Genomic DNA, 10,682 nt, shown 5'->3' on the forward strand with positions numbered 1-10,682 from the left:
TCTCAGGATTGCTAAATGGCCTGAATGAGCCCATTTCCACTTTGCTGGGAACCCTTGGGCCCTAAATCACTCTTCTACTGTGAAAGTTTAGGTCTAACCCCATTCCTCCTGTTGTTCTGGTATTCCTTGCACTTCCTCTTCTGGTTTGTGTGCGTTTGCTTTTTTTTTTTTTTTTCAAACTCAACCACAAGCACCTAAACGAAGCAGGAATTCCCCAGCAGAATCCTCTTGTTCCATCATTTTCCCTCTGTACGCATTGTTGGCCTTTTGGGTGGTTTTGTTTTTGTTTTCTTCACCTGTCTGCAGATCCTATCCTTCTGCCTAGGATTTGTGTAGCATCTGGCGTGTTCTCTGAAGCCAATAAATAATATTCAATATGAATGTCCTCATCGTCTCCCATCCTTCACCTGCACCTGAACAGAACCCAGCCACACTTTTGAATCTGCAGCTCTTTGTCATGTCAGAAGTTCATGCTAATCCCTGTCCCTCAGGCATGGCAGGTGGAGAGGCCTTCTCCATGGGGCTGGGGGCAGAAAGAGACCCTCTGGGGCAGTTACCCTGGCGATTTCACTCCTTGAGTGTCTCAGCTCATAAGCTTGATATTTTTAGTATTCCCATTGATTAGACTAGGGGATGCTGGCTCACGCCCATGGAGCTCAGACGGGCAGATGATAAAATCAGAATACGAATTTATTAATTTACACCGTGGCATGTAACTGTTGAGCGAATTGGAGTCTCACGTTGGCCTGAATAGTACATTCTCTCCCTGTAGGCAAGATACATGGGAAGCCAAATTATAATCAGAAGGTTGCTTAGCGAGCGGGGTGGCAGAGCAAGGAAAGTTAATTACAGTCTCTGATTAGAATTTTTAATGGCACCCAGCTCTAATAGCTTGATATATCCAGTTCCACGACCAGAACACACCTGCTAGCAGCTGGCTGTCCCTTGTGCTGGCCAGACAGGGCTGCCCAGGACTGGACCTGGCCAGGCTGGCTTCTGGGACTCAGGTCAGCTCCATTTGTCATTCCCTTATAGTGAGCTTGCCTCTTAAATTCCTTAAGGACAAGATTTCTTAAAGAAGGCTTCAAAAAGCCATACAAAGAAAAGGCCGATACCTATGGCTGCAATAAAATGAAGAGCTCTTGTTAATTAAAAGACCCCATAAGGGATCCTAACCAGAAGAGCGGTGACAGCAGAGATGGTGGCGGAGGCGATGGCGTAGAGAGATTGACCAGCAGAGGACTATAGGCCCATGGACTGAAAAATGTGCCCTTTGGACATTTAAACAAAAATATATTTTCAGTGTGGTATGTGTGCATTAAAAAAAAAAAAAAAGGTAGTAGAGATAAATACTGTTAATTGATGGTACATGGAGGGGATTGCAATTATTGCATTGATGTGTTGAATGTAAAACTGATGATCTGCCCTTTAAACCTTCACTCAATTCACAGTAAAAGCTTTAAAAAAAAAAAAAAAAAAAAAGACTCCCATAAGGAAGGTGAGAAAATGTGTTGTACAGTTGAAGAAGATAGTCACAATATTTGCCATATACACAACTGACAAGGGCATATAAAGAATTACTACAAATCAACAAGAAAAACACACAACCCAATAGAAAGATGGGCAGAAGATGTGAGCGGGCTTTTCACCTCAGTAGAAACAGGCATATGTGAGGGACAGATGAGAGATGGTTAGTGGTCCAGGAAGCGTAAATAAGGGCTAAAATGAGATGCCCTTTGATTCTCCTCTGACTTACAAAAACAAAGCAGTTGAAGAGGATGTGGAGCAGTTTGACCAGAAAATAAAGCTTAGAAGTTGGGAAGAGTCAGGAAAGAAGGAGGAATGGAAACGGGAAACACGAGGAAAAAGTGGGAAGAGTTCTCTCACACTGTGGGGAAAACAATCAATGACATGAGACAAAGTGTGCATGAATGGGTGAATGGAAAACCAACTTGCTCTGTAAACTTACACCTGAATCATAGTGAAAAGGTAAACACACACACACACACACACACAAGAATGCTTCTAGCAGCTCTGTTCATAATAGCTGAAACCTAAAACAACTCAAAAGTCCATCCATGAGAGGAAAGGTGAATAAAATACAGTAGATTAAAAAATATATATATATGTATTGTTATTAAGTGCTGTTGAGTCAATTCCGACCCATAGCGACCCTGTATATGGTTTCCAAGGAGCAGCTGGTGAGCTTGAACTGCCGATCTTGCAGTTCAAACGGCTTTGCAATCTGACGCATTAACCCACAGTGCCACACCAGGACTATAGATATTATTTGTTAAGTGCCATCGAGTTGGTTCCAACCCATAGTGACCCTGTACAGGGTTTCCGAGGCTGTAAATCTTTACGGGAGCAGAACGCCTCGTCTTTCTCCCGCGGAGCTGCTGGTAGTTTCGAACTGCTGGCATTAAGGTTCGCAGCCCGATTCGTAACTACTACGCTACCAGAGCTCCTTATAGATATTATATATATATATATATATAACTTTTAAAAAGCAACAGTTGCCATCTAGTCAGTGCCAATTTGTGGAGACCCCATTTGCGTCAGTTCAGGACTGTCCGAGCTGGGGGTTTTCGTGGCTAATTTTTGGAAGTAGATCACCAGACCTTTGTTCTGAAGCACCTCTGAGTGGACTCGAACCTTCAAACTTTCAGTTAGCAGTGAGCACCTTAATCACTGCATCACCTAGAGACTCCACTAAAATATTATACAACAGTCAAAATAAAATTTAATATGAGATCCCTTCTATAAAGTTCTGGGCAACTAAAAAAAGTATATGTATATATATATATATTTGTGGTTAAGTGCCATGAAGTCAGTTCCAACACATAGTGACCCTATATAGGGTTTCTGGGGAGTGGCTGGTGAGATTGAACTATCAACCTTGTGGTTCAAACTGACCTTGCAGTCCAATGTTTATCCTATAGCACCACACCAGGACTCCCACATTCATATATATTGTTGTTGTTAAATGCTGCGAGTCACTTCCAATTTATAGTGACTCTGTATAGGGTTTCTGAGGGGCAGTTGGTGGGTATGAACTGTTGACCTTATGGTTTGCAGATCAGTGTTGATCCTACAGCATCACATCAGGAGTCCATATACATTAAGATCTGGAATGGACTTGAAACACAGATTTTTATCCACCAGGGACTTTATGCCCTATTATGGTGACTGGCTACAACCCATAAAACTACCCATCCTCCCATAAACTATTGACTTCTCTCAACCTTGGATGACAAAATGACCCTTGCTCCCAATAGGCTTAGACATATTTTCTGTTGGAATATTTAAATAATTTGACTGAACTTTGGTAAACCATGAAAGTTTTGGACTTAGAAGCCCTTCAAGGGCAGAGATAAGTGTGGATTTATTGTTGACCTCAGTCCTTAAACATCTAATGGAGCATCATAAAGATGACTTGAACAAATAACTTCAGTATCTATTCAATGTCGACTTCGCATCTGATCAAAGGGAGACGAGTGTCATTTTTGCATCGAGCTAACTGGCTCTCAGTAACTTGCCCATGACCTTGTTCTTTCCTGATGGATATGAGAAATAAGAGGTCAGGAAATGCAAGGACCTTGGGCTTCAATTGTGTATACATAGAGAGAGACTGCTGGTGGGGCACTGGACTGCAAAGTCGGTTTGAACTGCAAGATTGGTGGTTCAAACTCACCAGCTGCTCCTTGGAAACCCTATACAAGATTGCTATGGGTCTGAACCTACTCAATGACACTTAACAACAACTATATCTGTACATATACTTTCCAGCAAGACCTACAAATTAGGATAAAACTAATTTTTATAGGAGCAAATGTGTTAGCTAGAATTATTCTTCTCATTGAGGAGTGGAAATTCATTTATGAATTAGGTCCTTGGCATTTTTCTGTATGTCTTATTTGCTTAAGGCTTCTCATGAGATTTAATGACCAAAAAAAAAAAATCTCAACTGTTCCCAGAAAGCATGACCTGAATGTTGTCCGTTTTTAGTATTATTTACTCATATTTAGTATTGTAAAAATCCCTAGTCTTAGCATGATTTAGTATTTTAGTATTTGACAAATACATCTATGCTGAATAGATATTGATACCCTTTGACTGAATTAATACAAAGCATACCATAGGACTAGGTAGCATTGCTTGTGGTCAGTATGAGTTGGGACCCGAATTGATGGCAACTAATGCCACCTCCTCCCCTACCAACATTACCTGAAATCTTCCCAGGTCCAGTCTTAGAACAAACATCTCTATGCCAAGTCTTTGGGACTCACCTCTGTTGACCTCAGGTACTGGCCAGGCCTGGCTAACAATCTAATTGGGGTTAAGTTGAGAGTGTGCTTTGGAATGCGCTGAGCAGGTTTTTCTTCTTTTATGTCACTAGATAAAGATCAACTACAAGCAGTCCTCCTTGGATTGCACTTTGTAGATAATGGCATTTTTTACAAATTGATGGTTTGTGGCACCCCCATGTCCGGCAAGTGTATTGGCACCATTTCCCCAATAGTAGGTGCTTACTTTGCGTTTCTGGGGCACTTTCTGACCATGCTCACCATATTCCAAACTTTTCCATAATGAGATTGCACACTTCATAGGCTACAGAATCTGCATTGGGAAACCGAAACATTCATGTGACTTGCCTTCTGCGGATATTCATGTCATGGTAGTGATCTGGACCTGAACCTGCGATATCTCTGAGGTGTGCCTGTGTGTGGAATCGTTTTAATCATCAGCAGCAGCTTCATCTTTCTGGCTGATGAATCCTGGAATTCTGCCAAGTCAGGCAGCTTGGAAATAAATTCTCTCTATTATTTGTACTGAGCCTTAAATCACGAAGACCAGCTGCTTCTTGTATTTGAAGTAAAGTCCCAGGTGTATTGGGGGCACCCAGAGGGCACAGGCTGTTTTTTCGTCTTCTAGAATATCTGGGTGCTGTGGTGCAGCTGGGCGGTTTGCTCCTTGAACCCACAGAGTGAATCTCATGTTCTTTTGTATCTCCCACAAGGCCAAGCTTAGAGCTAGTCAATATTTGTTGATTTGGTTTACCGCAGGACCGCAAACTCACATAAGCCCTGCTCTCAACAAATGAGGGCAGTGGGAAAAGTGTTTTCCCCAACAAAAACCATCAGTGGGATTCTGGAAAAGAGATTGGACTGTACGCTCCTGCACTTTAAGATAGAACATAAATTAAACATTCAGAGATAAGGAAGACTTGCTAGTGATTCAATTGCTTGACTTTTTGTAATGATTTACAGTTTAAAAATACTTCCCTAGATATTGGAAATTTAAAAGATTACAAACACCTGGTGATATGTGTATTCAATGGCCCCTGTTTGACTGACAAGGCATGAGAGTCTTAAAGTAACATGGTGAAGCTGGGAAACAGATTCTCAAGTCGGCTCTACAGAGGGTGACCGAGAAACGAATGAAGGGTGTTTTTGAAGTTGAATGTCTTCAAGATGCACAAAGTCCCACTGGCCGCTCTGGTCACACACTCTAGCATTACCCAGCTGGCCCTGGACACCGTTGAGTTTTCAACTTGGCAGTGTGGAGAGGGACTTTAGGGAGAAAATGGATGCCAGCTCTCCCTCCTGACCACTGACTACCCCGAAGAAGGATGTCGTGTTGTTCCTGAGGGCGCTCCCACTGTGGGCCTGCACTCCGGTGCTAATCCTGGGAGTAATGTTTTCATTATTATGCAACATCTGGAATGGGCTTGCAATACAGATTTTCATCCACCAGGGACTTTATGCCCTATTATGGTGACTGGCTACAACCCATAAAACTACCCATCCTCCCATAAACTATTGACTTCTCTCAACCTTGGATGACAAAATGACCCTTGCTCCCAATAGGCTTAGACATATTTTCTGTTGGAATATTTAAACAATTTGACTGAACTTTGGTAAACCATGAAGGCTTTGGACTTAGAAGCCCTTCAAGGGCAGAGATAAGGGTGGATTTATTGCTGACCTCAGTTCTTAAACATCTAATGGAGCATCATAAAGATGACTTGAACAAATAACTTCAGCATCTATTCGATGTCGACTGCGCATCTGATCAAAGGGAGACGAGTGTCATTTTTGCATTGAGCTAACTGGCTCTCAGTAACTTGCCATGACCTTGTTCTTTCCTGATGGATATGAGAAATAAGAGGTCAGGAAATGCAAAGACCTTGGGCTTCAATTCCAGCAAATTTATATTAGAAAACTCAGAGAGGCCAGATCCAGTGGGAATGGAAGAAAGACTTGTGTCATCCTTGTGAAGTGATATTTCTCCAAAGCTTCCAGAGGCAGCCTGGTGGGTGGACAGGTATTAACTTGGTTAAGGAGGCATGTCAAAGTAGGCAGTGGATTTCCCTCCCTTCCTCCTGCCTCAAAGCCATAAAAAAGATGAGGATTCAACAGACATGTCTCTGCATGTTCTCTGCCACCTCCCCGCCCCGGCACCTGGCAGGAGGTCTAGTAAATCTGCAGTTTATTCTGGAAAGTAAATGAAGACTGTTGTGGCCAGAAAGCCTGTTCATTCAGGGAAGGACGTGGACCTGTTGCTAGGCTGGGGGAGATCCTGAAAGTTTATTCCCTGCCAGAGCTGCAGAGATGTGTAAAGGTGCCAGCAGAGCTCTAGGATCTAGGGATCAGTGACTCCATGACCTTTGACCACTAAACCACAAGACTGGAAGGAAGCGACCCAGAAACGATTTCTCTTATTCTCAGTCGAAGGAGAAATGATAAGTTGATAACTGTTTCTAACCTGCTCACACCTCTGATAGAGCTTTTACTCAGTGGTACCAGGATTGTTTCTCTGATTTGTGGACCCCTGAATATTAAATACCTTTAATATTTGAACCTCATAAGATTCAGAGCCATGTTGCTCAGGACGTCATAACCTGGTATCTTAAGCATCTGTTTCTGCACATCCTGAAGCGTCTCTCATGTTCCTCATGATCTCAACACTCAGCTAACTGTGGTTCTGAGAAAAGATAGGTCTTCCATCTCCTGTGGTGCTGAAGGATGAGCACTGGACTGCTAACTGCAAGGTCAGCAGTTCAAAACCAGTAGTCACTCTTTGGAAACCCTATGCAGAGTTGCTATGAGTTGGAATCAATTCCATAGCACTTCACATCCACTTCACATCTTTTTCATCCCTTTGTTGTTGTTAGGTGCCATCGAGTCAGCACTGACTCACAGTGACCCTATGTGCAACAGAATGACACACTGCCTGGTCCTGCGCCAACCTCACAATCATTGCTACATTTGTGCCCCTTGCTGCTGCCATAGTGCCAATCCATCTAGTTAGGGGTCTTCCTCTTTTTCTCTGACCCTTCACTTTACCAAGCATGATATCTTTCTCTAGGGACTAGTCCCTCCTGACAATATGTCCAAAGTATAAGAGTCCAAGTGTAACCATCCTGACTTCCAAAGAGCACTCTGGCTGTATTTCTTCCAAAACAGATCTGTTTGTTCTTCTGGCAGTCCGTGGCACTTTTAATATTCTCTTCCAACACCATAGCTCAAGTGCATTAATTCTTCTATGGTCTTCCTTATTCACTGTCTAACTTTCACATGCATATGAGGCTACTGAAAATACCATGGCTTGGGTCAGATGCACCTTAGTCCTCAAACTGACATCTTTGCTCTTGAACACTTAAAAGAGGTATTGCGAAGCCAATTTGCCTAATGCAATACGTTGTTTGATTTCTTGACTGTTGAGTGGTTCAAATAGTTAACTCACTTTACTACTAACCAAAAGGTTGGTGATTTCAGACTACCCAGAGGTGCCTCAGAATAAAGTTCAGGTGATCTGCTTCCAAAACTTATGAAAACCCTATGAAACATAGTTCTATTCAGACACACATGACATCTCCAGGAATCAGAACTAACTCAATGGCAGTCAGTCAAGCATCCATTAGACAGGCGGTCTCCATCCTGGCTACACATTCGAATCACCTTGGGACTTCTAGAAAATACTGAAGCTTGGGACCCATTAAAGACCAATTGAAACAGAATCTCTAGACAGTGTTTATTTTTGGAAAAATAAAACCTGCCCAAGTTGTGCTAAAGGATAGCCAAGTTAAGAACTATTGATCTAAATTTACTTTTCAGTGGCATTTTCCTACTGTTTTACACATCATTTGGAAGACAACTCTCCCCGAATCCTCTACATACATAATCTATACCTCCAGATTATCCCTGGTTATCTCTTAAGCGTTCATAAAAAGGAAACTATGGCCCAAACGGACAGATTCATCTGAGTCATAGGACATTCCACAGAGGTCCCTGACCCAACATGGAATGTACAAAGCAGATAAACAGGATCAAAGGAGACACAGTGGAGACACAAGGGTCATAAAATCATACCAACCCCTTTTGGTGACAAGACATCTGTTAACCATGGATTTGCTTAAAAGTTTATCTAAAGCAAAGGATTTAACTTTAGTTCATCCTCTGCTTCCTGAGAGATAATGCTAAAACTTTAGAATTTAGAATTTCCTAAAACTTTAGAATGCTAAAACTTTAGAAATACCTTTATTATTTAAGAGCCTGCAGACTCCTGGTATGGGATCCTGATGTGGCGCTGTAGGATAAGCACTGGGCCTCAACGTTGGTTGAAACCTTAAGGTGGCATTGGGACTGACTAGATGGCACTTAACAAGACTCCTGGTATGGCACTATAGGATAAGCACTGGACCACAAGGTCAGTTTGAATCGCCAGGTCAGTGGCTCACATCCACCAGCCAATCCTTGGAAACTCTATACAGGGTCACTATAAGTTGGAACCCACTTGTTGGCACTTAACAACCACAACAAGACACCCCTTGTGGATTTGTGCAAACAAATGGGAAGCTGGTCAGGCCGCAGAGATTACCTAGTAACCTGAAGTCAGCTGATCTCAGAAAGGGGATCATGATTCAACCAACCTCATTAAGATTGTTGTTGTTAAGTGCCATCGAGTGGGGTCCAACTCATTGTTGTTAGCTGCCATCGAGTCAGTACTGACTCATAGTGACTCTATGCACAGCAGAACAAAACACCACCCGATCCTGGGCCAACCTCACAATTGTTGCCACGCTTGAGTCCATTGATGCTGCCACTTTGCCAGTCCATCTCATTGCCGGGGGGCTTTTTCTCTGATTCTCCACTTTACCATGACTTTCCTTTCCAATGACTGGTCCCTCCTGACAATGTGTCTGAAATATGAGAGAAGTCGGGCCATCCTGGCTTCCAAGGAGCACTCTGGCTGTGTTTCTTCCAACACAGATCTGTTATTCTATCGGCAGTGCATGGGACTTAAAATATTCAACTCCAACACCATAACTCAAATGCATCAATTCTTCTATGATCTTCCTTATTCACTGTCCAGCTTTTGCATACATATGAGGCTATTGAAAACTCTTAGAGACTCCAACTCATAGTGACCCTACATAGGGTCTCTGAGGAGTGGCCAGTGGATTTATACCACCAATGGTTAATTTTCTACTCTATTGCATCCTGAAATCCTTGTTGTAACTAGCCTAGGAGGGGCCTTCCTATTTTTCTTCTGAGCAGAAGCGGTTCTTCTGCAAATATATAGATTAACGGCTCACACCAACCCTATTTGCTTTATTTATTTATTTACATTGTGATTTGGGTAGAAGTTTACATAGCCAATTGGTTTTCCATTCAACAGTTCATATACGTTTTGTTTGGAGACATTGATTGCAACCCCCCCTACAATGTATAACTCACTTCCCACTGTTCTTCACCCTTCTTTCCTATCTCTGCTCGCCTTGTGTAGGACTCCTGGTGTGGTGATGTAGGATCAGCACTGGACTGTGAACTATAAGGTCAGCAGTTCAAACTCACCAGCTGCTCCTTGGAAACCCTAGACAGGGTACTATGAGGCCAGACCTACTAAACAACAACTTCCTGCCTTGTGAGCTTTATCCAGGGCAAACACTTTCCTTTTGATTTCAAATGGTTGGTTGTTCTATGGACTGCTTACCTCTCTGATGTTACGGTTGACCTTACAGGACTTTCTGATGTTTGGCTGAAAGTTGAGCTGAAGGGGTGAGTTCAGTTCCAGACTTGAAGGGTCATTAAGGGCCTCAGGGCCATAGTCTTGGGGGTTCCACCAGTCTGATTCTATCAGACTGGTCAACTTAGTCTTTTTATTATAATTATTTTGAGTTTTGTTCGGCATTTCCTCCCCCTCTGTTCAGAACCTCCTAGTTCTGCTAGTCTTGAGGTTTCAAATGATCCATTAGTCTTTTGGACTTACTATTTCCTGGGGGTTTTTTTGTTTTCTTCACTCTTCTTAGCTCCCTGTAGTGTCCAATCACTGCACCTTGAATGGCTAGACAATGTTTTAAGATCCCAGTCACTAATCATCAAAGTAGGACATTTGTCTTTGTAGACTATGTTACACCAATTCACCTTGGTGTCGTCCCCCGCCCCCGCCCCGATTATGCTCCTGAGCTCCAAATAAACCTGATATCCTTTAATTTCTTTGTGCTTAAATTATTTTGAACACAACAAACAACCTTGGAAGACAGAGATAATGTTTCCCTCGGGACCAAGAAGCAGATTTGTTTTACTCTCCAGTATAATAAAGATAAGGAGCTCTGGTAGCATAGTGGTTACGAATCGGGCTGCGAACCTTAAGGACAGCGGTTCGAAACTACCAGC

Source organism: Chrysochloris asiatica, unplaced genomic scaffold (genome assembly GCF_000296735.1).
Source record: "Chrysochloris asiatica unplaced genomic scaffold, ChrAsi1.0 scaffold00041, whole genome shotgun sequence".
Taxonomy (NCBI): Eukaryota; Metazoa; Chordata; class Mammalia; order Afrosoricida; family Chrysochloridae; genus Chrysochloris; species Chrysochloris asiatica.